The sequence below is a fragment of the Carassius auratus genome, unplaced genomic scaffold (assembly GCF_003368295.1).
Source record: "Carassius auratus strain Wakin unplaced genomic scaffold, ASM336829v1 scaf_tig00015408, whole genome shotgun sequence".
NCBI lineage: Eukaryota > Metazoa > Chordata > Actinopteri > Cypriniformes > Cyprinidae > Carassius > Carassius auratus.
This window is the reverse complement of record NW_020524586.1, coordinates 44,222-49,796: the sequence shown is the minus strand read 5'-3', so window position 1 is coordinate 49,796 and position 5,575 is coordinate 44,222. Positions and strand designations below refer to the sequence as shown.

The 5,575-nt window shown below is 36.2% G+C and overlaps 2 long non-coding RNA genes across 2 annotated transcripts; both read right to left on the bottom strand.

Moving 5' to 3' along the window:
- Positions 1–1,363: 1,363 nt before the first annotated feature.
- Positions 1,364–2,024, bottom strand: LOC113074824 (uncharacterized). The gene is made up of 3 exons (XR_003280822.1): positions 1,924–2,024; positions 1,651–1,735; positions 1,364–1,401 (listed from the first exon to the last, which is right to left on the bottom strand). It is a non-coding gene; the product is annotated as an uncharacterized LOC113074824 (long non-coding RNA).
- Positions 2,025–2,303: 279 nt separating this feature from the next.
- Positions 2,304–3,812, bottom strand: LOC113074830 (uncharacterized). The gene is made up of 3 exons (XR_003280828.1): positions 3,739–3,812; positions 2,861–2,967; positions 2,304–2,472 (listed from the first exon to the last, which is right to left on the bottom strand). It is a non-coding gene; the product is annotated as an uncharacterized LOC113074830 (long non-coding RNA).
- Between the last annotated feature and the right edge of the window lie 1,763 nt (positions 3,813–5,575).

Sequence of the window (5,575 nt, the reverse complement as noted above, 5' to 3'; positions counted from 1 at the left end):
TTCTTTCCAGCTGATCAGATGCCAGTTTCCCCAGTGAAAAGATGGCATCTTTATCCCAGGAAACATCTGGTGTATGTTCTCCATCATACTTTCGTCTGCTCTGCTGGATCTGAAATCTGAGGAAGTGTGTGTACATTTGTGTCAGAGTCTTAGGAGTGTCTTCAGTATTTGACTCCTGCAGTGTTTTGGAGACATCATCAGTCTGATTGTTTTTCACAACATTATTTCTTTTCTCCTCTAAAATGTTCTGGAGAACAGTGGCTGAAATCCAGCAGAAGACTGGGATGTGGCACATGATAAAGAGACTCTTTGATTGTTTAACATGATCAATGATTTCTTTGGCCTGATTCTCATCCGTGAATCTTTTTCTGAAGTACTCCTCCTTTTGTGCATCATTGAATCCTCGTATCTCTGTCAGCCGGTCGATACAGTCAGGAGGAATCTTACTGGCAGCTGCTGGTCTGCTGGTGATCCAGATGAGAGCAGAAGGAAGCAGATTTCCCTTGATGAGGTTCGTCAGGAGAACATCCAGAGAGGCTGGTGATGAAACATCAGACCACGTCTCATTATCCTTAAAGTTTACAGGAAGTCGACATTCATCCAATCCATCAAGAATGAACAAGACTTTGAACTGATTTCTTCTTGTAAGGTTCAGTCCTTTTGTCTCTGGGAAAAACTGAGTTAATAGGTCCATCAAACTTAGTTTTTCTTTCTCCTTTAAGTTCATCTCTCTAAATGGAAGAGGAAATATGAAGCTGATATCTTGATTTTCTTTTCCTTCGGCCCAATCCAGAACAAACTTCTGCACAGAGACTGATTTTCCGATGCCAGCAACTCCTTTTGTCAGTACAGTTCTGATCTGCTTGTCTTGTTCAGGTGCTTCAAACAAATGTTTGCACTCAACCTGTATCTCCTGTGATTCATGACGTCTGGAAGTAACTTCAATCTGTCTCACCTCATGTTCAGTATTGACCTGTTCACTACAACCCTGAGTGATATAGAGATCTGTGTAGATGTTCTTCAGAAGTGTAGAGTCACCTTGCTTTGCAATTCCTTCAAACACACATTGATACTTCTTCTTTAGGCTACACTTTAGCTGATGAATGAAGAACAGTTCATCTAAACAGAAACAAAAATACAGATATTGTTTAATCTTATTTTCTCTCCTAAATTTATAAGTGACAAACAGATCATGAGTCTCTTACCTTCTAGAGTATCAGCAGCTTCATCTTGCTTCATCTCTCTCAGGAAGTAGAGCGTGAGATCAAGAGCTGCTTCTTTCATACTGCATCTGTTTTCAATAAAGTCCTTCACAAAGTATTGCAAGTTCTCTTTTTGTAATATTTTCTTAAACTTTTCCAGTTCTATCTTTAGATATTTCATTATTTTGCTCTCAAGATCCTACAAAGACAGACAAAAATGAATGAGAGAAAAAAAATCATCTATATTCGGGCAAAATTATTTATTCAGTAATTAAACATATTCATCAAAAATCAAGTTGAGACAAACAGTAATTTGTTGTAAATATGAATAAAAATAGGCTTTCATTCTTATTTTATAGGTTCTCAAAAAGAAAAAAATCAAATAAAAGTTCTGTCACACTCTTATTGAATATAATTATTAAATGTTCTTGAAAATGTGTTTTATTACCTGGAAGATCTGCAGGAGACTGTCTGTAAAATTTTTGTGTTTCCTGTGAGACTGTAAATCTGGATCTAATGTTTCATACTGAAACCTGATCGTAAATAAAATCAAAATACTGCGGTTTAGAAAAAAAAACACCTTGACCAAAATATCTTGTAAATATTTAAGCAAAGAAAAAAAAACAATACTGTGATAAATATATGGACTATAAGTTTTATGAAAATTATTCACTGACACACACAGTCTATGTTTGAACAAAATCAGAAACAGATCAAATACCGTTTGGTTCGTGATGTTGTTTCTTCACTGAAGTATGGTGGATTATCCTTTGACCAGTCACTCTTCACAGACACAGATCTGGACACATGTGAGTCTGATCTTACACTAATGACACAAAGAACAAAAAAACTTTACTACAGGAGCTCCTTCAGTCTCATTTAAAGAGCTTCACTGTTGAGGATGGTAATGAAGCACAGTATAGACATGCATTTGTTCATCTATGACTATGGATCGATGGAAAGACATATTCATGTTTGTCTGCATGATCTATTTTCATGGTTAATTTATACCTCCTTGTGTCTGGTTGTGTGATTGTGTTACTGGAAAGAAGCTCCAGACTGAGTTCAATAAAGAGGAAATCAGTCATTTATGGTTTTATTTCATTCATTTCTATCACAAGCATCTTAGTGGAGAAATAAGCCAACACAACATTATAATGTCAAAGATAATAAATACCTTTTGATAGATGTTTTTTTCTCACTGAAGTTCGGCTTATCATCATCCTTTGACCGGTCACTCTTCACAGACACATGTGATCCTGATCTTACACTAATGACACAAAGAGAGAAGAGAAACATTTCTACACGAAAGAAAAGCATCATATGACCCTTTAAATTAAGAGTCATTTTTAATGTCTGAAAAATAATTTAAGACCTAAAAACCAAAATCACTAATGTGAAGTAATTTACAAAGTACATATCCAGTGCTGAAGAGTTACAATTTTGATTTCCAGTCCTCAGATATTTATCATCTATTGGCTACTTTCTAAATATTTTTATGTATTTATTTATTTTTTAATTAAGAAGTTCTGAAGCTCTGAAGTTCTGAAAATCATTTGTAAATATAAAACACAGTTTGTTAAGGTTGTTTTCTCCAGCAATCCTCTGAAAGTGCAGCAGTGTTTAAAATGATTGTCTGAAAACAGACTCAGTCTTACCTCTGTTTGTGTGAGAGACTCATCTTTCCTCTCTTCTCTGACAGACTGCAGCTAAACGGTCATTGATCAGCACTGGCTTGAGACAACAATCTGCTGTTCACTGTGACCTGGAGATGAAGAGGTTAATGAGATCAAGAAATATGTTCAGTTAGCAGCAACAGCAACAAAAAAACACTATATAAAATAAAGTGAGTTACACACAAATGCACTGGTCTTATTCGGTTGTTAAGTGGTCAACTCACTTCACTTGAGAATACTACCTCAGCAGCCATTCATAAGCACTGTTTATTCATATTTAACATTTAAGATAACCCTTTTCAGACTCATGGTGTACACTACAGTCTCCGTGCTCACATAGTCCCAAACACAAATCATTTTATATTTGTTTATTTATTTATTTTTTCATTGTCTGGTTATCTGTGATTTCGGTATGTTGTTAAAAGTTATGATTATCAATTTTTGGTAGTATTATAATCACATTGTGAGTGTATATTATTAGCACCTTTTGTTGTTTTCTCGTGATATCTGATCGGAAGCGGAAGCGGTGACGTCACTTGGACTGAGAAATGTCTGGTTAAAAATACTTTCGATTTCGCATCACAAAAACAACAGCATAACACAGAAGCAGAAACACGAAAAACACTTTCAGAAACAGATGCGTGTTCAATAATCTCTCTTTAAAAACACACTTGCGGTCTTGTCCACTATAAAAGAGACTTTATAAGTATTTAAACCGCCCCTTTTTTTCTGTGCTTTGGGCCTGTCGCTTTTCAGCTATTATTTCGCACATCTCTGAGACGACGGATTGGATTAAATATACAAAAACAATGTTCGCGATTGTTACAATTAGTAGAGTCTGTGCTAAAGTTATAGCCTACCTGTACAAATGTTGTTTAGGACATAAAGTGGTGGATGAAATCCAGCGAGCTACGCTTTCTCTCTTGCTATCTGCGTAGTGTCACTGTCCTCGCTGCAGGCCAGGGCTGGGAAATGTGGGTGTTACGGTTTAACTGGTTACCGTGTTATCTGGTGACCAACTTCATGTTTAGGTCTCCGCTGCAGATGTGCTGGAACGACGGCAGCAGATTCGCCGATTCTGAAAGCACAAACTGACGTGATATTAAGTGCCTAATAAACGCAGACTTGCTCATTGCATGATTTTGATATTCTTGCAGAGATAACAAGTTATAGGTATGATCGCCCATAGCGGCTGAAGTAAGTAGGATAAACAAAAAATAAAATAAAGTAAATCTGTGTTGGCACGGGTTTCGAACACGCGCTAAAAGACGACGCTCGCGAGACGACACTCACGAACCACCGCGCCACCGATCTTTACATAAGCAGCTCCAGATCTCTGGATTCAACACAGGACTCTCGGCGTCACATCGTGAAACGGGCTGAATCAAGGAACTGTGACCGTGTTAACTTGTGACCTCTGTTTGCAAGCCAAAATCCAATTTTACTGTTGCTATAAGTTAACAATTCCAGCCAAAGCGCTTCTAATGCTGCTAAATGATTTGATACGATCTGAAAATTACTCATCGTCAAAAATTACGAATCTCATTAATGTAAACATGCATAACAACAGCCCAACGTTTAAGTAGCTTAGTTCCATTGGTTCATTGGCAAAACACATTCTTACAGTGGCAGGCTGCCCACATACACTTCTTGGCTATGAACTGCAAAACTAGATGTACAGAAAGCATCATTTCACTTTGAGGAACAATATTTAATAATAATAGGTTGCACTACTTTGCTGTAAAGTGTAATTTACTTTGTTTAAATAATTTGCAACATATTTTTCTGCTTGAATGGTTGTGATTGTATGCATCTGAATTTAAATCAACTAGACACAAAGCACAATTGACTACATAAAATTGTCATTACAGACTTACATGCAAAGACCATCAAAGTTTTGATTGAACCCAAATGGCCATTTCCGTTACAACCATTAAAGCTCGTGAAAATGTTCTGTGATGTTTTTATTCAGGTTTTTCAGCAGCATTTAGACAATATAATAGATAATATTTCACATAATCTTTATTAAACAAAATAGATGATAAACAAGTTAACACAGGCACATTGTCTTTAAAGTGCAACATGCATTCTTCACAGATTAATATCACATGTGACCTATGGTTTCACTGGAACTGTGTTGGTCAGCCTCCTATTGAGGAAGATTTGATTTGTCCTGCTTGTGTTTAAGTGTGTGTGTGGTAAAGCAGTGAAAAGTCCTCTAGAAGTGTTATATGAATTTGTTTTTTACCTTTGTTTATATAGTGCTTTATACAATACTGATTGTGTCAAAGCAGCTTTACAGAGTCAACAGGAAAACTGAGAACAACAGTAATTTTCCAGCTAAAGTCAGTTCATTGATTTAGTGATGGCATCGTCAAACCAATGAGCTTAGTGATTATGAACCACTTCTGTGTACACTGTCTTTTGTAGCATGATTGATTTGAGCATTAACATTTCTTTGATTCATTTTTTTTTTCTTTGTATTTTTGACAAATGTCTAGTACACCAAGATAAATTCCTTGTACCTGTAAATCCATTGTATCTTACAATAAAAGGGATTGTGATGGTGAAAAATAACTTGTGGAGCATTGATTGAAAGATTTTGGAAATTTGTCATTTACATATTTTGACATTGTGGCTGAGAGGTTGCATGGGAACAGTGTCCCAACAGATATGGATCCATTTCGAAATCCTGAT